The 26,747-nt window shown below is 40.4% G+C and overlaps 1 protein-coding gene across 1 annotated transcript in view; it reads right to left on the bottom strand.

The window, feature by feature from the left end:
• Positions 1-26,747, bottom strand: part of LOC115154167 (opioid-binding protein/cell adhesion molecule) — a 447,106-nt gene that overhangs the window by 386,839 nt on the left and 33,520 nt on the right. The window lies entirely within an intron of this gene.

Genomic DNA, 26,747 nt, shown 5'->3' with positions numbered 1-26,747 from the left:
GTAGAGCCTCACCATCTCCTCTCCTCTACCTGCCCCTGATGGTATCTCCTGTTCTAATTATGACAGGAGAGAATAAAAGCCTGAGAGAGATTGCCACTGTCATAACATTTATATCTATCGCGCCTCGTGCCTCAAGGTCGCTTTCCGCCATCTTTAAGGCTCCCCTCAGACAAGCCTATTCATAACACAGGTGATCACAATCTCACATTCTGACACCCAAGTTTCCCTCAGCTCTATCATTTTCCAGACTCTCTTCCATTAAAATCTCCATCAGGGTAGAGCCAGGACACAGACAGGTCAGAATCCAGGAGATTATATTCAGAAAAACCCTCTAAATCTTAGCTGTAAAGTCTACGTTCTCAAAGAGAGTAAAAGACGGATGGCTCGTTAAACCGGAGAGTCGTTGCACATTCCATAGCTTTAGCTACAGCTACAAAAGGGTATTTCTATTAATTAGGGTGCCAGTGAGGATTTTGTTTGGAGGACTACTTGTTAGAACTGTTTATAAATCATTGAATAAAAAATCTGCCAATTGTTTTTCATGTTATTACATAAAAATGAAAGGGGGGACATATACAGTACCAGTCAAAATTGTGGACACACCTACTCATTCAAGGGTTTTTCTTTATTTGTACTATTTTCTACATTGTAGAATAATAGTGAAGACATCAACACTATGAAATAACACATATGGAATCATGCAGTAACCAAAAAAGTGTTAAACAAATCAAAATATATTTTAGATTTTAGATTCTTCAAAGTAGCCACCCTTTGCCTTGATGACAGATTTTCACACATAGGTGTGCCTTGTTAAAAGTTCATTTGTGGACTTTCTTTCCTTCTTAATGTGTTTGAGACAATAATTTGTGTTGTGACAAGGTAAGGGTGGTATGCAGAAGATAGTCCTATTTGGTAAAAGACCAAGTCCATATTATGGCAAGAACAGCTCAAATACTTTAAGACATGAAGGTCAGTCAATCCGGAAAATTTCAAGAACTTTGAAAGTTTCTACAAAGCGCAGTCGCAAAAACCATCAAGCGCTACGACAAAACTGGCTCTCATGAGGACCGCCACAAGAAAGGAAGACGCAGAGGAATGCTTTTCCAACAGTCTTGAAGGAGTTCCCACATATGAGCACTTGTTGGCTGTTTTTCCTTCACTCTGCGGTCCAACTCATCCCAAACCATCTCAATTGGGGAAAAGGTCGGGTGATTGTGAGGCCAGGTCATCTGATGTGGAGGTGTGTTGGCTGATTGTCCTGTTGAAAAACATATGATAGTTCCACTAAACGCATGCCAGATGGGATGGCGTATCGCTGTAGAATGCTGTTGTCACAACACAAATGATTGGCTCAAACGCATTAAGAATGAAAGAAATTACACAAATTAACTTTTAACAAGGCACATCTGTTGATTGAAATGCATTCCAGGTGACTACCTCATGAAACTGGTTGAGAGAATGCCAAGTGTGTGCAAAGCTGTCATCAAGGCAAAGGGTGGCTACTTTGAAGAATATAAAATATGAAATATATTTTTATTTAACACTTTTTTGTTACTACATGATTCCATATGCGTTATTTCATAGTTTTGATGTCTTCACTATTATTCTACAATATAGAAAATAGTACAAATAAAGAAAAACCCTTGAATGATTAGGTGTGTCCAAATTTTGACTGGTACTGTATACATAAAATGTACGAGTTGATTTAAAACCTGCTGAAATTCGTTCCCATGGTTAGTGTCTTGATGTCTTTTTTGTATGCAGACAGAATTCGGAAATCTCTACATTACTTTTCCTATCTTCTTATGTCACGCTGTGAAATCCACATAATTTGAGTTGCACATCCGAATGCTTCTAACCGAAAGAGTCACATTAACTTGCCCATAATGTGTGCCTTTTGGATAGGCTATTGCGCAACACCCAACGCAATTGTATTTTCCATCATTCTGGATATTTAGAATGACAAAAATGTAATAGAGTAGCATAGTGGGCTTATTCACTAAATGATCTGGTGATCAGGTTATGAAATGACAAAAACCTGAAATATTAAATTATATTTTGTCCTAGATCTATGTGTTATTTTCAGCTGGAGTCATCAAATCAAATCAAATGTTATTTGTCACATACACATGTTCAGCAGATGTTATTGCGGGTATAGCCGTCTTGGCATATATTCACTTTTATTCCTATAAGTACACATGTGGAACTGCATATATATCGTTCAAACTATTTTGAAATGTTGATCCCAATGTCACACATTGTCCTATAGAAAGACCCAAAAGCATTACCTGAATATCTACCGGGGTGGAGTAACATTTTTAGGAACATCTGAACGGCTAATAACACATGAAACTCTGTTGTACTCATTCTTCTCTGATGTGTAAAAATTGACATTGCCATCTACTTGTCTTGATGGATAGTAATTTATTGTAATGATCACTTGGGTCCTGGCAGTGAGAGATCTGTTGAGTACTAGCTACTGTACTGACGGCATTTCACACAGCCGAGCTGAGAGGAGGCTTTCCCGCAGGATGAGATGCAGTCTGCTGTGACCTGGAACAGGAGGGGCCCAGGGAGCAACCACCAATTTCTACAAGGTCAACAGTTAAGGAAATAACTAGGGCTTCGAAAACAGAGGAGAAACCATGACGACTGTTCTCAAACACTCAGCTAGCTGTCGTGTTCCCAGTGCACTTTTCCCCACTGGTTTCAGTCGGTTATAGCGTGTCTAGCTCCCTTTTCAGAGGGGGCCTGGTCCTTTGGGACAAAAGGACAGATGACTCATAACAAGAAAATTATATTTTCTAACAGAACAGTGACAGTAAAGTCAAGTGTTTAGCACTTTACCCTATAGGAAGACTTTCAAAAGACAGTGGTACTATTATATTGAGTTTGAAAACTCTGCTTGTCACTTGGCCCTGACTTTTCCCCCATTTCATAATAGTCTTGCGGATGGCACATCTAATGGGCAGATACTTCCATCATTGCAGGCTTCTTCTACCCTTGTGTTCCCATTGAAAATGTGCCAGAACAGTCTCTGAGTTGACACGGACCAACCCTCTACTCTGACAAATATCAATTACAGGCTCAGCTAGGCCAATTGTTTGGGCTCGGACTTAGTCCGGAGGGATCTCATTGTGAATTGGATTGGCCGTTTGCAAACCGATGGATAAGGATCTATACCAGGCCTGTCGGTCTTCATGTGGAGACAGGGGTAAGCCCTGACACATTCCTCCCTGTAGTTTGACCCTGATTGACACTGCCTGATTCTTGATTCCATCCTCTGTGAACCCAACAGGGTTGTACTTTTACAGTGGATGGTTTTGTGAGTGACCGGATCCTTAGACATAGATTGTCAACTGCCATGTCATTACAGAACAAGACTAATATAATTCTGGCAAGGCTCATTTTTGGTATACTTCAGGCACAATTTTAGATGGTAAATTGGTGAAAACAACCACTCCCTGTGTCCTGTCATTTGTCAACAGTTGGTGAGAAATACCCACATCCTTAAGTGACCCTGAGTAGCATTGATAAGAACAGCTGTGTTTTGCTACTAGACCGTCAGTTGTCACCGATAAACGGAATAACTAAAACAAAGATGGGACATTTACATTTAACATGCCTCCTTTAATGTATAATTTAAAATGTAACAGCATTCCTTCTCTTTTTTTCACCCATTTCAATTCCACAGGGGTCCGACTTAATATATGCAGAATGAGCTTTTTCAATTTGACTTATTTAATGAATAATTGATTGGGCCAAGCATTGAAAAAGGTTATTTTAAAACTTGCCATTTTTTCAGCAGAGCAGCAACACGTTACTAGTGATGGGACAAGATGGGGAAGTAGGACTTTCTGTATTGTTGGGGAAGGGCATTTTATTTTGTGCTGATCTTGCAGTGGGCCATTAGAGAAAGGTCGACATGCTCTCAATGGGATTGCTGTTCAGATGTCTTTATCCTTCAGGCAGTTCAACGACAGCTAGCTAGTCATAAAGCATGCTCACGGCATCATACAAGACATTCAAAAAAAGGACATTTTATTGTCACATACACCAGATAAGTCATCCAATGTTTTGGAGCCCTTTTGGTCCTCCACATAAAATGTGTTGTAACTTTAGAGTTGTGAGTGGAACCTTACATCTATCAAGTTCTCCCAAGTTATTTGGCTCTTCGGTGCACTGAAAAGCAAATTCCACCAAGAAACAAGGCCAGTCCATGATTCCCTGCGGCACTCTCTAAAACACACTTTCTTAGCAAAGAAAAGAGGAAGAGCTGAGCAGCTGATATTCTGTATGATGAATGAACATTGTAACCAGCCGCAAGGGTGCGGAACTGCCTGTTCTTAAGGTGAAGAAACATTACCTCGGCCGCTTTTATGATCCTTGCCTCGGTTGGCACCACAATTTCAAACTCCTAAGGCACTGGCTTGTGTAGTGCACCTTGTGAGACGTGCCGCCAATCCTCCAACTGCAGCTGCCTCCACTCTTTGCAACAGCACCAAAGTGGCACCTTGCATGACAATTAACCATTAATTATTTGGTTAACATGTTTACTTGGCAACTGTCTGCCAGAGGACCATTCTTATGGTTGAAATGAAAATTGCTAACGTACATTGACAGCTGCAGCAGTTTGCTTCCTTAGCCTATTTCCATTGTTCATTCCCCTCATTGATACCTGCAGTCCGACGTAGGTGGAAACATTCAAATGGGGTAAAAGATGAATGAGTATTGTGCATCTATGATAGTCCCTTATTGATGCACATTTAGATAACACAATGCACTATACACACACGTACACATGGATTTTGTACTGTATGTATGTGGTAGTGGTGGAGTAGGGGCCTGAGGGCACACAGTCTGTGAATGTATTATAATGTTTTTAAATTGTATAAACTGCCTTAATGTTGCTGGACCCCAGGAAGAGTAGCTTCTGCCTTGGCAGTGATCCTAATGGGGCCCCTTAATAAATACAAATAAAAAGACAAACACTTGGCGTATTCCGTGGGCTTCAAGGATTGGAAATGAATATGGATAGTTAGCAACTTCTCAAGCTTACACAGGACATAAAGAAACCAGTTCTAACAAATGACCATTGAGTGTACATACCTGTGTCCAAGAGAGGTCATCTATCAACTCAAAGTTCAATATTATAGTATTTATTCAAATAAAGAAAGAGACGTTTCTAATATCCACATCCTGCTCTTTACAAGCATTGTGGTTAGTGCTGAGTGTCCGCCCTGAGACTGGAAGGTTGGGAGTTCGATCCCTGGGACCCAATGCGTCTCTGCTTGACACTCAGCATTAAGGAGATAGATTGGACTAGTGTCTTGTCCAGGGGATGTACTTGTACATCAAGCTGCCTCACGCTACAGAAACAGGAGATAGATTGGACTAGCGTCCTGTCCAGGGGATGGAAATCTTCATTTCAGTGGGTGTCTGGCTGTACTTGGCACAGGGTTCTCTGTACTGCTGTTGTGTGCAGCTCCCTCTAACATGCTTGTCTCATAGGCTCAGTCCCTAAGCAGGAAAAAAGAGACTAACTGAGTTATATCAAATGAGCTGCTGATCATCTGGAACCAACAGTGTAGAAAGTATGCCTAGTGTATTATAAGACTTTCTATACAACTTCATGTTATCAGCATTAATAATAATAGCTTATGGCTCCTCCTCATGAAATATCTGGCGATTCCCAGGCCTAATGGATATTAGATGAATGAGGGATGTGGGCATATATTGCCAACGCAATAAAAACAGTTCAAATCCACATGCACGACCCTAAGACCTTTGCCCAGTGTGACACATCCATCAGTGCTATACTGTCCAAGCGTGATTTATGATTTAATAAACTCAGCACCTTCTATATGGTTCCCTTTTTGTCTCTATTACGAGGTTGCATGGGGGCCCTTTTCCATGCTCATGCCATCATCCATAAAAGTGCAACTACACATACTATATGGAACAAACGTGTTGTTTACAGTTTGGTCACAGTCTGTGGCAGAAAGTGCTGGAAAGCGGTTCTGTAATGTATGTCAACATGACTAGGCTTATCTGTCCAGCAGTAGCCTGCCTGCCCCCAGCAAGCTTTATGGAATCAGTTTTGCTTTCCCTGAGTGGAACACATTCACAACTGGAACACCTGATTTGAGGGGTTCTTAGAGCTGCCGGCTGTTGCTAATAATCTTCATGAAGCAGCAACATACGTGGCAAATGTGGAGTAACCACAAAGAAATGATTATTTTATTGAACATGAATGTAAACACACACTTGAATAAGTGTGTTTAATTAATTATTGTCTCTTTGAAAGATCAACTTGACCCAATTACATAATTTAAAGATATAAAGCATAAAAGTATTTACATTTCAGAGGTTAGGAGGGTGTTTACTTCAAAGTTTGAGTTAAAAATTACAATATCATGAAAATGTTATGCATTCATGCCGAGATATAATCTGCATCCCTAATATGATTACCAATGTACAGGCATAGAGAGAGCAATTTGTTGATGATTTGGGAAAGACACAGCAGAGAGCTTTTACCACCAATGAGGCATATTTTGGACTGTTTTATTTCAGCATAGGCCTATGGCTTTGAAATAAAAAATATGTTTGTATATTTCAAAATGTCCAAAGAGATGTCTCAAGAATTCGATGAACTTGGTATTCCTTGAGTGACTTGTGACTAAAGTAACTTAGACACTAATAGCTAAGAACCTGGCATCATGCTCTCATCAACTGTTTCATGCTTTCAACATACATTATAGCCGAACCCTTGTGATCAAATAGGCCCTCTTAATATGCAAGGGATAATCAAGGAGGGGCTATGCGTTCTTTATGGAAAATAATGAATGACGTGGAAGGTGTGTTCCATGACGCGCTAACAGAGTGGAACTAACCTTCCACGGAGTTCCATTATTTTCCAGAGAACACATAGAGCTGATTATCCCTTTTATACCATGGCTATAATTTAACACAATTGCCGCTTACATTTTTTTCATTTGCAGGTAGAAATGTGTTCAACATCTACTAAAAAGCTACAATAGTTGCATTGGTAACCAAACAAACAGACTTGCTAGTTTAGCTAACCAAACCATCAGACCTAGCATGCTATTATAAAAATGTAATTCAACAATGCCAATAATGTTTTAAATTCGACTTCTGCTTTCCAAAGCAGCTCAAACATAGAACATGTAAGAAGAACTGTAGCCATTGAATTCTACCGTGCTGATATAGTATACCGTGCGTTATTGGGAAATAATACACGCTCTAGAATGCCCTTCATGCCAATCAGAAACGAGTATTTAACAAGTGTCAGTGCCAAACTGAGTCCATGGTTGCCATGCCGCTGTGAGTTTGCCTAGGCAAAAAGCTCTGTAAATATTGTACATGTTTTTTGTTTTTTTGTTGTTGTTTTCTATCAACTTTCTTGGTTTTTAATAACTTGTTGATAGATTAACTGAAATATCTGGTGGTATCCCACAGAATTGCAGGACTGATTATGGAAAGCAAGTTTATATGTTTCTTGACAAGCTAGCTAGCTTGCTAAAAGGATTTGAATAATGCAGCAACACAGGTGGACTGTGGTGTGAGGAGATGCAGAGGCTCGCATTGTAGGGGGCTTTTCAGGAATACTGCTGACAGAGGTGTGGTTTTACAGTTGCCGAAGCATCACCCAGGTGGGTGCTACATTTCAGTAGTGGACGATCCAGCCTGATCTACAGAGGAGGAGCTGTGAACATCAAAGACAACGAGTCGCCCAAAGAGGAGCTGTCAGATGTCTCTACCTCCCTGCCTGGCTGTACTATCTTTGCTCCCACTTATATTACCTTTCTGAAATGCCTATCATCTACAGATGTGGAAGACCATCGCACAAGAACAGCCAGAACCCTAGTTTGTTTATTTCGTTTTAAAAGCGACTTTGAGATTCTACTTGTAATGAAAAGAGCTATACAAAATACATATATTATTATAACACAATGGAAAAGCTCTTCAAATAAAGATTTCCTGCCTATTTGACTTTTCAGATGCAAATATGTTGGAGACCAATTAACGGGTTTGACCCAGAACATACACACCAAGGTGTGAAAAAGGAGGATGCAGGAAGTGTAGGAGGAAGGAATGAAGAAAGGAAGGAAGACAGAAGCAAACAAGGATAAATGTCCCAAGAAACAAGAAGTTGGAAGATGTTGTGGCGATAGATAAATACAGGGAGTCCAAGTATAAAACTGAGATAAAACTGTCCAGTTTGAGTGTTGTTTTACAGCTCGTTCCGTCTTGAGCTGCAGCGAACTGAAAAGACGAGCGACCCAGGGTTGTGTGTGCTTTGGGGACCTTTAACAGAATGTGACTGGCAGAACGGGTGTTGTACATGGAGGATGAGGGCTGCAGTAGATATCTCAGGTAGGGAGGAGGGGGGGCCTAAGAAGGTTTTATAAATAAGCATCAACCAGTGGGTCTTACGACGGGTATACAGAGATGACCCGTTTACAGAGGAGTATAGAGTGCAGTGATGTGTCCTATAAGCAGCATTGGTGGCAAATCTGATGGCCGAATGGTAAAGAACATCTAGCCGCTCAAGAGCACCCTTACCTGCCGATCTATAAATGACGTCTACGTAATCTAGCATGGGTAGGATGGTCATCTGAATCAAGGTTAGTTTGGCAGCTGGGGTGAAAGAGGAGCGATTACAATAGAAGAAACCAAGTCTAGATTTAACTTTAGCCTGCAGCTCTGATATGTGCTGAGAGAATGACAGTGTACTGTCTAGCCATACTCCCAAGTACTTGTATGAAGTGACTACCTCAAACTCTAAACCCTCAGAGGTAGTAATCACACCTGTGGGGAGAGGGGCATTCTTCTTACCAAACCACATGACCTTTGTTTTGGAGGTGTTCTGAACAAGGTTAAGCGCAGAGAAAGCATGTTGGACACTAAGAAAGCTTTGTTATAGAGCATTTAACACAAAATCTGGGGAGGGGCCAGCTGAGTATGAGACTGTATCATCTGCATATAAATGGATGAGAGCTACCTACTGCCTGAGCTATGTTGTTCATGTAAATTGAGAAGAGCGTGGGGCCTAGGATCGAGCTTTGGGGTACTCCCTTGGTGACAGGCAGTGTCTGAGAAAACAGATGTTCTGACTTTATACACTGCACTCTTTGAGACAGGTAGTTAGTAAACCAGGCCAAAGACCCCTCAGAGACACCAATACTCCTTAGCCGGCCCAGAAGAATGTAATGGTATACAGTATCAAAAGCTTTGGCCAAGTCAATAGAAATAGCAGCACAACATTGCTTAGAATCAAGGGCAATGGTGACATCATTGAGGACCTTTAAGATTGCAGTAAGACATCCATAACCTGAGCGGAAACCAGATTGCATACCAGAGAGAATACTATAGACATTATACTGTATATACAGTATAAAAATTGTCAATTTGCATGACAATTAATCATTACCCCAAATTCCATAATTGCCACAGCCCTACTCTATATGTTAGTAGATACCTCATCAATGGGACTTGACTTCTTGTAATTATACAAATGGACTCAGTCGTTTGAAACAAATTAGGAAAAGATAAAGGACCACATATAATAACCCCTACACATTTAAAATAACCCCTACAACAAAATGACTTGAAGAGGTCCTTGTCCTATCTTTCTGTGGTATAATTGCTGACATCAGTAGTTCAAATATTGGAGCAAATAAAAGTGATAAGGGCTGGGGATTTCATTGTCTTGTCTTTTTCCACTTTTGCCAAATTAAACAGACCAGAGATCTGCCCATTCATTTCCATTAGTTCCCTAGAGAATAGTCTGATATTCAAATCCAATAACTAATTAGTAGCCTTACAACTGGCTTTAATGGGGATGCATAATAGTTTAAAATACGCAAACGGATTGGTCTGTGTTGGGAGTTTGAGAAATTTGAGGGATGTTAATATCTCAATCTTGCTGCACAATACCAAAAAAAGGACAGAAGATGAGGTCAGAAGATGTCCACTCCAGTGAGTTATGATTGCAATTAGAAGGATATGGACAAAATCTGTCCGACATGTCTAGAATTACAATTTAAAGGCGGCTGCAAAAGCAAACCTTTCAGACTTGTGAGTTAAGTGAGCTTCTTCTGTAATACCTCCATGAGCTCAGTCCTTAGATTCTCACAGATTACTTGGCAACGTGGGGCGTTAAGGAGAGAGAGCTGGCAGTATCTGCATGCCACTATCAAACACCCCACCTGCTTTGACCTTTCCATTAATAACAGCCTTCAGTGCAGGCTCGGCATGTACAATCTGGAAAGCTCTCAGATTCAGTGTACAGCAGCTTGAGCTGTTGCTCTAGTCTAGTGAGAGGAGGGGTGAGTGAGAAAAGTAGCCATTCCCCAAAGATCTCCCCCAAGCCCAGTAATCCTTGCCAGACACATGAAACGTATGACAAATAAGGGATACTAAAGAGGAAGAAATAGGGATGAAAAATAGATGCAGGTGCTGAGAATAGAGGTTTTACTGTTGACGTGTTCACTGATGAATGACATTCTGAGACAAATTTATCAGATTTGTCATCTAATTCAGTTTATAGCAAAGCAAGCATTAATGAATTGTGTTTCTAGTTGCGTAACTTGCAGGCAGCATCTTGTACTAGTAGAAAAACACTTCCATGGTTTTCCATGAACGACTTAAAGGGGCAATCAGCAGTTCAAACAAAACCAAAGCTGCACCCGCCACTGTTTGGTAAACAACTGAGGTTTGGGGCAGGAGAAATAAAATCAAACGTTTTTTTTTACCGTTACGCTAGGCACCCCTTAACTGGACATTTAAAAGTCCAAAAATGGTTTTACCATTAGCAGATTGCCCCTTATATAACAAGTTATTTTGAACTAGATCAGATTTAAGTGATAATGCCAGAGGCCGGTGTTTGGAGGATATATTGGCATCGGTGTTGTTTGTCGAAGGTCGGCAAACCGTGCCAATATATCCTCCAAACACAGGCTTCGAGGGCATTATCACTTTATACAATGTTCTGCCAACATATAAAAATAATGATTGCCATATTTTTATTTAAAAAAATGTTTTATGAATTTATTCATACTATTTCATCCTTACACAAAAATATAGTTCCGACAAAAATCTTGGGTTGCTACCCAAGCCGGTTCGGTTGCCAGAGACGCGACCTGGTCATTAAGTATTTTTGTTCTAAATCTATGGACGCAACCTAGTCATTCATTCTGAATGTTCTGTTGCCATGATGGCTGGCAACGTTCTTATTTTTCTAGCTATCCAACTTTGGCTAACACAGTCATATCACACGGTGCTGCTAGAATATCAGCAAAGTCACTGCATTGCATTTGTTTAAGCTGTTTTCTAGTGATTTTGTTTTGGGTACGTACATAACAATGAGCTAATGATGTGAGAATTTGCCTGGCATAGAATATAGCCAATTACACAGCAAACACAATCACAATCACAGCTGGAATGACAGGAAACTATATGCATTTCGTGTATTTCTATAGACTATTCTTTGTATATTTCAATAAAAATTATGCTGATTCATGATTTCGACTGGTGGAGAAAAGCTGCCAGCATGTCTTATCCCGACTCCCAACCCATTCATTACCATAGGACAGCTGGAGATTTAAATATTGAAACAATGTTGCAAATGTTGGACAGACAGCAAGGTTTATACAAATCTCCGCTGTTGAAAACAAAATGCTAGTCTAAAAGACAAGGTAGATAATGTCTAGATGCTTTTAACAGTGTGGATCAAGTACAAGTATCCCAAACTGGGGTACACGCGCAATGCCGTCGGGGGAACGCCAAATAAAAATGTGATTCACATAAAAAAATATATATAAATATATATATATATATACAGTGGGGCAAAAAAGTATTTAGTCAGCCACCAATTGTTCAAGTTCTCCCACTTAAAAGATGAGAGAGGCCTGTAATTTTCATCATAGGTACATTTCAACTATGACAGACCAAATGAGAAAAAAAAATCCTGAAAATCACATTGTAGGATTTTTTATGAATTTATTTGCAAATTATGGTGGAAAATAAGTATTTGGTCAATAACAAAAGTTTATCTCAATACTTTGTTATATACCCTTTGTTGGCAATGACACAGGTCAAACGTTTTCTGTAAGTCTTCACAAGGTTTTCACACACTGTTGCTGGTATTTTGGCCCATTCCTCCATGCAGATCTCCTCTAGAGCAGTGATGTTTTGGGGCTGTCGCTGGGCAACACGGACTTTCAACTCCCTCCAAAGATTTTCTATGGGGTTGAGATCTGGAGACTGGCTAGGCCACTCCAGGACCTTGAAATGCTTCTTAAGAAGCCACTCCTTCGTTGCCCAGGCGGTGTGTTTGGGATCATTGTCATGCTGAAAGACCCAGCCACGTTTCATCTTCAATGCCCTTGCTGATGGTAGGCTTTGTTACTTGGTCCCAGCTCTCTGCAAGTCATTCACTAGGTCCCCCCGTGTGCTTCTGGGATTTTTGCTCACCGTTCTTGTGATCATTTTGACCCCACGGGGTGAGATCTTGCGTGGAGCCCCAGATCGAGGGAGATTATCAGTGGTCTTGTATGTCTTCCATTTCCTAATAATTGCTCCCACAGTTGATTTCTTCAAACCAAGCTGCTTACCTATTGCAGATTCAGTCTTCCCAGCCTGGTGCAGGTCTACAATTTTGTTTCTGGTGTCCTTTGACAGCACTTTGGTCTTGGCCATAGTGGAGTTTGGAGTGTGACTGTTTGAGGTTGTGGACAGGTGTCTTTTATACTGATAACAAGTTCAAACAGGTGCCATTAATACAGGTAACGAGTGGAGGACAGAGGAGCCTCTTAAAGAAGAAGTTACAGGTCTGTGAGAGCCAGAAATCTTGCTTGTTTGTAGGTGACCAAATACTTATTTTCCACCATAATTTGCAAATAAATTCATAAAAAATCCTACAATGTGATTTTCTGGATTTTTTTTCTTCTCATTTTGTCTGTCATAGTTGAAGTGTACCTATGATGAAAATTACAGGCCTCTCTCATCTTTTTAAGTGGGAGAACTTGCACAATTGGTGGCTGACTAAATACTTTTTTGCCCCACTATATATATATATATATATATATAATTTTTTTCACATTTTCAAACAGTCCATTTATAATTTCCAATGGGGCAATACATTTAGGTGAGGTTTGTTTCTTGCCTGAGCAGCCTCGTTTCACTGCCATAAATAAAATTAAACCATCTAGTGTTCAGCGAAATAACAACACAATGTCAAGTACATGTAGCCTAGTCAAATAATTAACATCCAATAATTAACCGGTACTCTCTCACGGGAATTCCACTAACAGTCCGTATGTAGCCAAACGTAGCTGCTGCTCATTCCGTTTGCTCGAAAATTGATAAATGGTTAAAAAAGTAAGGCCTGTGTCCATAGAGACACATACCAGCTCTACTGGTAGTACTGCTACTACCAGCAGTACTACACCTGCACCTGTCAATGACAAGTTGTTCTGCTTCCACGAGCACATCCAATGCTAGCATCAGTAATTCTACATTTGTTGTTAGCCCAGCTAGCATGGACACTGACAGTTGTGAATCTGATGCAGCCGAAGAGCTACTGCCCTCTTACCCGGGAAAGCACCGAACAACAGACAGGGATGTTGGACCATCGAAGAGGCGCAAATATGATGAGAACTCCATTGATTTGGGGTTCACTTATATTGGGAGTAGTGCCTTTCCTCAGCCACAGTGTGTTATATTTGCAAAAGTACTATCTCACAACTCAATGAAACCTTCACTCTTGCGCAGACATTTAGAAACAAAACATGCCAATTTGAAAAATAAGCCACAGGAGTTTTTTGAGTGAGAATTAAGACGATTTTCGAGTTGTAAGACATGTATAAAAGCAACAGATACCATTAATAAGAAGGGGCTAGAAGCGTCTTATATGGTGATGTTGTGTCTTTGGCATCATTAAAAGTGAAGACTGTTATTTTATCAAATCAATTTTCTGTAATTATTATTACGTGATTAAACTAATCATGTAAATGTAATTAACTAGGAAGTCAGGGCACCATGGAAAATCTTCAGATTACAAAGTAATAATTTTCTGAATTTAACTTCAGATATTTGAATATCTAATCAATTAGTCTTCTATTAATGAATTATTCTTACCTTACGTCAGTCTCATTTCAAACATCATAGAATTATTTGGTTATTATCTGTACGAACCCAGTCTAAACTATGAATCCTCCATACACCAATTGGCTTAATCATGTATTTACTAACTAACTAAATAATCACAGAAATGCATAACAAACAAACAGTAGATATTGGTTACTAACAATGATAGGGAAGATCCCCTAGTGGGCTAAACTGATATGACGGCTTGGTATACAAAGAAAAGGGGGTGTGGACCGATAAAGGAGTGGGAAAGACAAAATGGATCACTACACACAGTGGATAATTATATTATTTGAAATGCTAATCCTTTGCACATGAACGCTCGCTCATTCGGGAATAATTGCAATCAATATATTTACGCCCATATGTCATTGTGGTCTTCTCCGGAATCGTCGGTCCGTCTGCGGGAGAGTCAGTTCATCAGAGAGTCTCTGGTTACTCATGGTGGTAGCTCTATCGGCGGCTCCTGATAGTGTCTGTTGTAATGGATACGTCAGGCATTCATTGTTCTTAGAGTAGATGTTTCGGCGGTTGTCGGTATTCGCATCCCAGGTTTACATAATTTCTAGCTGCAGACTAGTAATTAGTATCTAAGATGTGCTCTTATTCTGTAGGGATCAATAGTCTCAGAGTTTAACCATTTCCAACTGTGTAGCCAATGCTCCACATGGTATGGTTTATAGTTTTGGTACTCAACTATTCGCAATCACAGCACCCGCTGTGGGTTTGCTTAGTCTTGGTACTCAAACTTGTTCCACTTCAGCTTACACCGAGGTATGCGTGGTCTGAAGAGGATTTCCTCAGGAGGGGGTTTTATTCATAACAATAGAAAAGGGCGGTTCCATGACGCCAGATCATGTCTGTGTTCAATTATCTCAAAATTAAAGATTATCATTACATTACATCATTTCACAAATAGTTTCATCTTTACTCATTCATTTTATACAAGAATTAGATGTAAACACCACAATTGAGAAATGTACACATTCAGAGATATAGTTATGTGTGTTTCCTGTCCTTCGTGAGGTCACCAAATGAAACACACTCAACATAACTGTCCCTTAAGTGTCCACAGACCCTTCCCACATTCTCACAAGTGGACATATAGTTTCATTTTCACATTTTGGGTATTTAGGAGTTCGGCCACGTGAAATCCTTTGTTCTTTCTCTGTATTCTCTCTTTCTGCATGGCCAGGGAGAGAGAGTCTCCACCAGGAATTTACGACCTGAGATAACAGAGCCTGGGAGTAGGAGAGAGTGAGAGAGGGGGAAACCATGATCTACACCCAGAAAGGGCCACGTCATGACAGTGAGCTACCTAGTGGCTAAGACAGGCAAGCCCCATACTATTGTGGAGGACTTAATTCTTCCTGCTATGCTGCGGATATGGCTGGGACAATGCTGGGGGAAAGGCCAAAAAAACTATACAGACAATGTCTTCATCAAACAACACTGTTTCACGACACATCATTGACATGGCAGGAGATGTTTTGAAACAATTACTGCTTTGCATACAAGCCAGTGAATTCTATGCATTACAGCTGGATGAGTCAACAGACGTGGCGGGCCTGGCACAGCTCCTGGTATATGTCGGTTACATTTAAGGGGGTCAATTAAGGAAGACATCCTCTTCTGCAAACCAATGGAAACCAGGACAACAGGAGAGGATATTTTTAAATTACTGGACAGCTTTGTGACATCAAATGGACTTTGGTGGTCAAGATGTGTTGGTATCTGTACTGATGGCACAAAAGCCATGGCAGGGAGACATAGTGGAGTGGTAATGCGCATGCAAGTAGTTGCTCCCGACACCACTTGGGTACACTGCAGCATCTATGAAGAGGCTCTTGCTGACAAGCTGAGGCATTCCCTTGCAGCAAGAGCCTCTCGGTGGATGCTGCAGTGTACCCAAGTGGCGTCGGGAGCTACTGCTTGCATACGCATTACCACTCCACTATGTCTCCCTGCCATGGCTTTTGCGCCATCGGTACAGATACCAACACATCTTGACCACCAAAGTCCATTTGATGTCACAAAGCTGTGCAGTACGTTTTGGACACGACAGTGCCACAAAGCTGTATAGTACGTTTTGTTAAAACAAAGCCCCTGAACTCTCGTGTATTTTCTGCACTATGCAATGATATGGGCAGCGACCATGTTACGCTTTTACAACATACAGAAGTGCGCTGGTTATCAAGGGGCAAAGTTTTGACACGTTTTTCTGTATTGAGAGAAGAGCTTAAAGTTTTCTTTACTGACCATCATTTTCACTTGTCTGACCGCTTGCATGATGACGAGTTTCTCTCACGACTGGCCTATCTGGGTGATGTTTTTCTCGCCTGAATGATCTGAATCTAGCATTACAGGGACTCTCCGCAACTATATTCAATGTGCGGGACAAAATTGAGGCTATAATTAAGAAGTTGGAGCTCTTCTCTGTCTGCATTAACAAGGACAACACACAGGTCTTTCCATCCTTGTATGATTTTTTGTGTGCAAATGAACTCAAGCTTACGGACAATGTCAAATGTGACATAGCGAAGCACCTGAGTGAGCTGGGTGCGCAATTATGCAGGTACTTTCCCGAAACGGATGACACAAACAACTGGATTCGCTATCCCTTTCATGCCATGCCTCCAGTCCACTTACCGATATCTGAACAAGAGAGCCTCATCGAAATTGCAACAAGCAGTTCTGTGAAAATTCAATTTAATCAGAAGCCACTGCCAGATTTCTGGATTGGGCTGCGCTCAAAGTATCCTGCCTTGGCAAATTGCGCTGTTAAGACTCTGATGCCTTTCCAACCATGTACCTATGTGAGAGTGGATTCTCGGCCTTCACTAGCATGAAAACTAAATACAGGCACAGACTGTGTGTGGAAAAAGACAGACTCTCTCCAATACAACCCAAAATTGCAGAGTTATGTGCATCCTTTAAAGCACACCCTTCTCATTAACCTGTGGTGAGTTATTCACAATTTTTGATGAACAAATAAGGTTTTATATGTAAGATGGCTAAGTAAAGAGCAAAATGATTGATTATTATTATTTTATTATTTGTGCCCTGGTCCTATAAGAGCTCTTTGTCACTTCTCACGAGCCGGGTTGTGGCAAACTCACACTCATTCTTATGTTTAATCAATGTATCGTATAGTGTGTGTGTGGCAAGCTTACAATGATGGCAAAAAACAAAATTTGAGAGTGCGCTGACCCTGGTGCTAGAGGGATTACGCAGCTGGAGGTTGAATGTTTGAAAGGGTTCGGGACTATAAAAAGTTTGGGACCACTGATATATAGTATATAAATTGCCTGGCTGGGTTGACGAGACAGTGGATTGAGCAGTCAGATGGAATAGAGTAAATAGGCATTTGTGGAACTTGTGGAATAGACACCGGCTGGAATGCAGATTTAACCAATTAGCATCCGGGATTAGAGCCACCTGTTGTATAAATATTATGTAGACAATGTTTTACTGTAGAATCACCTGAATACATTCACTGCATGCATTGTACACTAAGGTCATGATGCCAAACATCAATTGAACTGTGCTATACACCAAGGCAGCAAAATACCGGCAATCGTGTTTGTTTATCTTTTGGGACCTCTGCTCGGGAGGTGGCATACCAATATCTAACCTACTCCTGTTGGCCAATGTAATCCAATTTTCTCGCTGACATGATATTCAACACCTGCCATGTCCCCAATATCCTGACAGCACTGACAATGAGCAGCCAGTCCCTCCAAAAATCATCAGAATAGACAGAAGGAATGTCACGGCATGTAAAAACATTGTTCCCGCCGGGAGTCTTTCAAAGGACGTCCATTTGTGGATGAAATATAGATTTCCTCTCCACTTTGCGTGCATGAAATTAACCTTCACATATTACCAACCCTTGTACTTGCTGACGAGGCGTGTCGTTTTTGTCCTGAACACCGCTGCGATGAAAGTCATTCCATACAAGCCTATATCTCTTCATTACATTAGGGTCCAGCTTCAGCTTTTTACAGTCTAATTGACCGCAAGGTATTTCGCTGGTGTGCCATACATTTACATATCACAAGAGATTATTCATACATATTTTCAATTATACAGACCACTGCTGTCTGTATAATCGTGTCGGTAATTATACAGGTGGTATGTCATAAGCTTAAAGGGATAGTTCAGGATTTTGGCAATGAGGCCCCCCAGAGTCAGATGAACTTATGGATACTGTTGGGTTCACCTTGGGGTCATGATAGGGGCTGTACCAAATGTTTGATGTATTATAATAATTGATTATGCTTATGTTGTATTAATAGAAGGGGAAGGGTTATAAGACCCCTCCCCTTTACTTTTATAGGGTCCTAGCCTACAGATTAACAAAATATATATACATTATAAGGTTTAACATTGTTCCACAGTACTTTTCTAGTCTCTGCTTCTTATAAAAAACGGTCTGAGAGATGTGTGAGTTATGGCAGTCAAAACAGGGTGTCTGTGAGAAAGAGCCTCAAAGATAAAAGAGATGCAGAGACACAGAACTCTGCAGGGGAGTGAAATAGATAAGAGACTAGTCAGACATTCCCCTATAAATCAACTTGGGGAGTGGACATTTACTGCTGAGTCTTTAGATAACACTGAAACTCTTGTTTGTATAGCTGTGTAGGCATGGGTTTGGTCTCATGAGTAGAAGGTAATGACATAGGCAGTGACATCAATTATTCCCGAATATATGACTGCAGGCATAATAAAACAACTTGGACACTTTTCTATTTTGCAGAACTTACTCTGAAACATGCTTGCTATGTTCCTGTTGTCAACTTCTGTCTGCAATTGCATTAATAAAAGTTTTTGATTGATTTACATAAAGATATTGTCTAATTGCTGATTTCACCAATGAGCCAATGATTGACAAGGAACAAGGAACGAACCTCAACAATACCATTTTTATGTCTCTGTGTGCAGTTAGTTGCCACATAGCATTTGCACAATAGTTAACTAGTGTTAGCGCAATGACTGGAAGTTTATGGGAATACCTAGCGTGTTAGCTGCTCCTGTAGACTTCCAGTCATTGGGCTAACGCTAGTTAGCATTGGCTCGCAAAACTACCTCTTATGGCGCATTTCCATACAGTGTTTAACTCAAAAGGCTCAGACAATAGGTTGGTATTCGTGTCTCACTGGGTCAGGGCCCTGGCAGACCGGCCCTCACTTGGGGCCAAAGCCAGGCCACTGGTACTTTTCAGCTCTCATTTACATAACACTGGATTACGTGAACTTTAACACCTCACAAAGCAACTGTTTTGATTATGCAGACGTTGTTGATTCTGCTCTTCACTGTCAGCCCTAGCAATGGAAACACAATTTCCCTAGTATAACATAGGGGTGTATACACTAGTGCAACACTGGTGTTACAGTTGAAAAGCAGCGTAACTTCCTTCATACTGGACGCAGATACATAAAAAATGGTATCCACGAGTTCATCTGACTTTAGGGAAGAAGATAAAGGGCCTCATTGACAAAATTCCAAACTCTCCCATTTGACAGTACTGCGCAGCCATCTTCATCGACCTGGCCAAGGCCTTCGACTCTGTCAATCACCGAATTCTCATTAGCAGACTCTATAGCCTTAGCTTCTCAAATGACTGCCTCGTCTGGTTCACCAACTACTTCTCAGATCGAGTTCAGTATGTCAAATGCACTGGTGCACTGGTATATTGCACTGGTCATCCCCAAAGCCAACACTTCCTTTGGCTGCCTTTCCTTCCAGTTCTCTGCTGCCAATGACTGGAACGAATTGCAAAAATCACTGAAGCTGGAGTCTTATATCTCTCTCTCTAACTTTAAGCATCAGCCGTCAGAGCAGCTTACCGATCACTGTACCTGTACACAGCCAGTCTGTCAATAGCACACCCAACTACCTTACCTCATCCCCATATTATTACTTACACTCTTGCTCTTTTGCACCCCAGTATCTCTACTTGCACATCATCATCTGCACATCTATCACTCCAGTGTTAATGCTAAATTGTAATTATTTTGCCTCTATGGCCTATTTATTGCCTACCTCCCTACTCTTCTACATTTGCACACACTGTACATATATTTTTCTATTCTATTGTGTTATTGACTGTACGTTTGTTTATGTGTAACTCTGTGTTGTTGTTTTTGGCGCACTGCTTTGCTTAATCTTGGCCAGGTCGCAGTTGTAAATGAGAACTTGTTCTCAACTGGCCTACCTGGTTAAATAAAGGTGAAATAAAATAAAATAAATAAAGTCTATGCTTCCCGTTCTCAAGTTTCGTTTTTGCGTACACCAGTTTCAAACACCTGAAAATACTATATTTTTGGTTACCAAAAAAAAATTCACAGCGGTTTAGATGGTATAATGACTCTCTACACTATGCTTGCTTGTTTTGTCACATAAACTGAAATGAGGCAATCTATAAGAATTTTAGCAACCAGGAAAAGGCGGAGTGATTTCTGCCTACTGCCCCTTTAGGTTTAGCTACATGGCTGATAGAATGGATTCACTTGGCAGAAACCCATCTTTACCATTAGAAAAAAGTACTTTTCTTCAATCATTACCATGCTGATACTGGATGCCAACGAACGCCTACAACTGAGTGTAGAATTCTTCCCCTAAGAATCCAATAGAGCATGTGTACAGTGCATTCGGAAAGTATTCAGACCCCTAGACTTTTTCCACATTTTGTTACTTTACAGTCTTATTTTAAAATGGAAATAGTTTGTTTTCCTCATCGATTTAAACACAATACCTCATAATGAGAAAGCAAAAACAGTTTAGATTTTTTTGCAAATGTATTAACAATAAAAAACTGAAATATCACAGTTCATCTTTCCCTCGATTCTGACTAGTCTACCAGTCCCTGCCGCTGAAAAACATCCCCACAACATGATGTTGCCACCACCATGCCTCACAGGGGATGGTGCCAGGTTTACTCCAGATGTGACGCTTGGCATTTAGCCCAAGAAGTTCAATCTTTGTTTCATTAGACCAGAGAATCTGGTTGTCCTTCTGGAAGGTTCTGCCATCTCCACATAGGAGCTCTGGAGCTCTGTCAAAGTGACCAACGGGTTCTTGGTCACCTCTCCGACCAAGGCCAGCTCTAGGAAGAGTCTTGGTGGTTCCAAACTTCTTCCCTTTAAGAATGATGGAGGCCACTGTGTTCTTGGAGACCTTTAATGCTGCAGATATCTGTGCCTCGACACAATCCTGTCTCAGAGCTCTACGGACAATTCCTTTGACCTCATGGCGTGGTTTTTAGGCAGAGTTCCTCTGTCCAGTGTCTGTGTCCTATCGCCCATCTTAATCTTTTCTCTTTATTGGCCAGTCTGAGATATGTTTTTTTCTTTGCAACTCTGCCTAGAAGGCCAGCATTCCAGAGTCGCCTGTTGACTTCACTGTTGACGTTGAAACTGTTGTTTTGCAGGTACTATTTAATGAAGCTGCCAGTTGAGGACTTGTGAGGCGTCTGTTTCTCAAACTAGACACTCTAATGTACTTGTCCTCTTGCTCAGTTGTGCACTCCTCTTTCTATTCTGGTTAGAGCCAGTTTGCGCTGTTCTGTGAAGGGAGTAGTACACAGCGTTGTACGAGATCTTCAGTTTCTTGGCAATTTCTTGCATGGAATAGCCTTCATTTCTCAGAACAAGAATAGACTGACGAGTTTCAGAAGAAAATGCTTTGTTTCTAGCCATTTTGAGCCTGTAATCGAACGCACAAATGCTGATGCTCCAGATATTCAACTAGTCTAAAGGACCGTTTTATTGCTTCTTTAATCAGAACAACAGTTTTCAGCTGTGTTAACATAATTGAAAAAGGGTTTTCTAATGATCAATTAGCCTTTTAAAATGATACAATTGGATTAGTTAACACAACGTGCCATTGGAACACAGGAGTGATGGTTGCTGATAATGGGCCTCTGTATGCCGATGTAGATATTCCATAAAAAATCAGCCGTTTCCAGCTACAAGAGTCATTTACAACATTAACAATGTCTAGACTGTATTTGTGATCAATTTGATGTTATTTTAATGGACAAAAAATGTGCTTTTCTTTCAAAAACAAGGACATTTCTAACTGACCCCAAACTTTTAGTGTATACGGTAGTGTACATATATATAGTTAAAAGTTTAGACACACCTACTCATTCAAGGGTTTTTCTTTATTTACAATGTAGAAAATAGTAAAAAGAAAAGAAAAACTTAAATGAGTAGGTGTGTCCAAACTTTTGACTGGTACTGTGTATATATCCACATCACTCCAATGATTCACTTTCACACTGTAACATACACCTATGAAGATTAGGCCGCATCTCTCCAGAGTATTCCAATTGTCCGCCTAAAAACGTTGTTCTCTCCTGGCTAATCATCATAGACCAATGTTTTCTTTCCATGTAATTAGAATGAAGAAAACAAATCCTCCAGTCAGCGTGATTACCTCCTGTCACTCCAAGCACCTCTTTCCCCTAATTTAATGTATTGCTCAATGATCACTCCACAGTCATAAAGGCAAGAGGCTCCCTCCCCCACCCCCACTTGAAGTCCATTTCCTAGTCATCAGCCATCGTCTGATAAATGCCAGCTCTGGGAGGGCACTCTTTGTTTTGAAGATGTGCTATTACTGCACCCACTCTCCGACACTACTGATTAATGCTCAGGCCCTTTGCTGTTCAGCTTGGCAGTGTAATAAATGATACAGGATTAATAAGCCCCTGTCCTCACCAATGAGAGCAACAAAGAGCCAACCCAACTACAGTTTGGACACTACACCACATGTGAGGAGTTCTGTATATACGATGTTATGTAAGTACTGGTGTTTAGTCACAACTGATGGTTGTTTGCGGTCTAGTACTAGATTAGGCTTCTGATTGGGCTTTCCTATTAAACATACAGTGCATTCGGAAATGTTCCAGATCCCTTGACTTTTTTCACATTTTGTTACGTTACAGCCTTATTCAAAATGGATGAAATATTATTCTTTATTCATCATTCTACACACTCTACCCCATAATGACAAAGCGAAAACAGTTTTTTTGAAATTGTAGCTAATTTATAAAAAATTTAAAAGCATAAATACAGTATATTATTTACATAAGTATTCAGACCCTTTGCTATGAGACTCGAAATTGAGCTGAGGTGCATCCTCTTTCCATTGATCATCCTTGAGATGTTTCTACAACTTGATTGGAGTCCACCAGTGGTAAATTACATTTATTGGACATGATTTGGAAAGATACACACCTGTCTATGTAAGGTCCCATGACGTCGAAGGAATTGTCCCTCAAGCTCTAGAGACAGGATTGTGTCGATACACAGATCTGGGGAAGGGTACCAAAACATTTCCGCAGAATTAAAGGTCCCCAAGAACACAGTGGCCTCCATCATTCTTAAATGGAAAAGTTTAGAACCACCAAGACTCTTCCTAGAGCCCAGCCAAACTGAGCAATTGGGGGAGAAGGGCCTTGGTCAGGGAGGTGACCAATAACCCGATGGGCACTCTGACAGAGCTCTAGAGTTCCTCTGTGGAGATAGGAGAACATTCCAGAAGGACAACCATCTCTGCAGCACTCTACCAATCAGGCCTTTTTGGTAGAGTGGCCAGACGGAAGCCACTCCTCAGTGAAAGGCACATGACAGGCCGCTTGGAGTTTGCCAAAAGGCACCAAAAGGACTCTCAGCCAATTAGAAATAAAATTCCCTAAATACAGGTGTGCTAAGCGTGTAGCGTGTATCGTCATACCCAAGAAGATGCGAGGCTGTAATCACTGCCAAAGGTGCTTCAACAAAGTACTGAGTAAAGGGTCTGAATACATACGGAAATTAGATATTTCAGTTTTTGCAAAAATGTCTAAAAAGCTGTTTTTGCTTTGTCATTATGGGGTATTGTGTGTAAATTGGTTTTTGTGGTTGAATCTGTGTTTGAAATTCTCTGCTCGACTGAGGGACCTTACAGATAATTGTATGTGTGGGCTACAGAGATGAGGTAGTCATTCAAAAATCATGTTAAACACTATTATTGCACACACAGTGAGTTCATGCAACTTATTATGTGACTTGTTAAGCACATTTTTACTTGTGAACATAATTAGGCTTGTCATAACAAAGGAGTTGAATACTTAGACTCAATATATTTCAGCTTTTCATTTTTAATTAATTTGTAAAAATTTGAAAAACATAATTCCACTTTGACATTATGGGGTATTTTGTATAGGCTAGTGACAAAACATCTACATTTTATCCATTTTAAATTTACATTTTAGTCATTTAGCAGACGCTCTTATCCAGAGCAACTTACAGTAGTGAATGCATACATTTCACACGTTTTTATTTTGTACTGGCCCCCCGTGGGAATCGAACCCACAACCCTTGCGTTGCACACACCATGCTCTACCAACTGAGCTACAGGGAAGACCTGAATTCATGCTGTAACACAACAAAATGTGGAAAAGTCAAGTGGTGTGAATACTTTCGGAAGGCACTTTATACATGTGCCTTGACTTGGCTAAATAAAAGAAAGTTTAATATCACGGGTGTTTATGCAGACTGTGCAGAGGATGATTAATATGGGCTTGAATTTTGTATTCATACTATCCTCCTCCATGCTGTTGAATGCTATTTGGGGGAGCCTCATGCATAATTGCGAATTGTGAGTTCAAGCCTCCCATAACGATGGAACCTTCCCTATACAAAATTAATGTTTCCTGAGAATTTGCAGTACAGCAATTAGTGACTTTGCTTTGGGCTCCTGCATGGGTCTGGGCAAGCTTGCTGCCCATATTAACTCGCTATCAGCAGCTGGTCTTAAGTCAGACTAAAACAGAAAATGCTACAATTCTGTTTATTACAACACCATGATATTTTCTTTAGCTCCCAGGGGTTGTCATGCTAACTATAAATGTATATTACTGACACTATAGGATAATGGAAATGTATTTGGATTTCAATTGGTTTGAGCATCGGATTGGATCTTGCTCCTATTCTTGAAGAAAAATTATTCACACAACCAAATGCGTTTCCTGTATGGACGACATCAGAGTTGGAGGGGAAGAAAGGCGGAAACGCCTCAAAGGAATACTGATTTCCACCTTTGGTTGGTTGGCAGACCGAGTGAGAGCCAGCCCGCTACGGGCTATTGGTGAGAGGAGCCATGCGCAACACCATAGAGCACAATAATCAGAACACTCTCTTCCCCCCCAAGGCCAGGCCTGTATGCCTCTCTCTCCATCTTCCCTCACTTCCAAGTCCAAAACAGCTAAATAAAAATTGGCTTTATTTTCTTTATGAATAAGAGGTTTGCTTTCCTGCGTGTGAGATGCCGCATGGAGAAAAGAATGATCACGTCTGATACGAAGGGACACAATTTAATGTGAATAAATATTACAGGGGGGATTTTGACGGGGGAAATTCTCCTATTTTCTAAACCTCTATATTACATTGCAAATATAAATTGTACTCATGACTTAATCTCTTTTCAACACAAAAAGATAATGCTGTATGGAATGCAAGAGGTATTTCTTTGAGGAGGTAATATTGTAGTAATAAAAGTCTCCTTTGGGGAACGAAATGCCATCATATAACCTGTTAATTACTTCGCAAAAGTCATGCAGCGCCAGAGATCAATAATGTTCAGCGTTTCAGAGGCATTAAGAAACAAATGGCAGCTCCACCAGGATATTACTTATGACCTTTCAGTCATTACTCCTTATTTTATGGGGCCAATTCTATATTAAAGCAGAGAGATGACTTTGTGGCTTTGCTAGCGAGGCATTAGGCTTCAGTAGAAGAGACTACTTACACCTGCGTCTTCATTAGCGATTTTTAATGTGACCGGATCTCAAGTATAAGACATGGTTTCATATAGTAACACTATCTAACCTGAAAAGCAGGCACTGCTATGAAGCGATTTCAGTACCAACAGAAACTGTATTTGAATTAAGTATTTTAGAATTTGTATTTAGATTAATGCACAAATTTAATAATTGAATTCATAAATTTAACATTTCATGATTTGAAACTGAATTGACTGAATATTGCAATCAGTTTTAACATTTCATTTAAATTTAATTGAATATTCAATATTTAAGTATTCAGTTTCAATATGGTAGATATTGCATTCATTGTCTGTGTATCAAGTTTACAAACTACTTCGGCGGAAGTCGTGACATCTAAATTCAGATTCAAAACCAGAGACAACATCCTGGGACTTTACCAGCAACGAATGGAAGAAGTGAACAGATTAAACAATCACTGTGTTAAACAGGTTTCTGGTGGTTTCTGAAGCCAATGTTTTTTCCTATGAATTTGGCTCTAGCATTTGAAACGTCTGGGCTGTAAGCTATTATGACCCCATTCCTAAATTAAAGCTAAGACTCTCTGGAAGATGGTCGTGACTTCTGTTCCGCTCTATGATGCTCACAGGACACGTTAGAAGGGAGTGTGACAAAAAAACGTAATTTGGTCCCCATAAGAATATAGTTGAATATCCACCATAGCCCTTCTAAGGATATATTTTCCACTCCCTATTTAATCTTGCTCTTGTGACTGACTAGGTTTGAACCAGGTCTACTGCAT

This window comes from Salmo trutta, chromosome 19 (assembly GCF_901001165.1).
Source record: "Salmo trutta chromosome 19, fSalTru1.1, whole genome shotgun sequence".
Classification (NCBI taxonomy): Eukaryota; Metazoa; Chordata; class Actinopteri; order Salmoniformes; family Salmonidae; genus Salmo; species Salmo trutta.
This window is presented reverse-complemented; position numbering and strand designations above follow the sequence as displayed.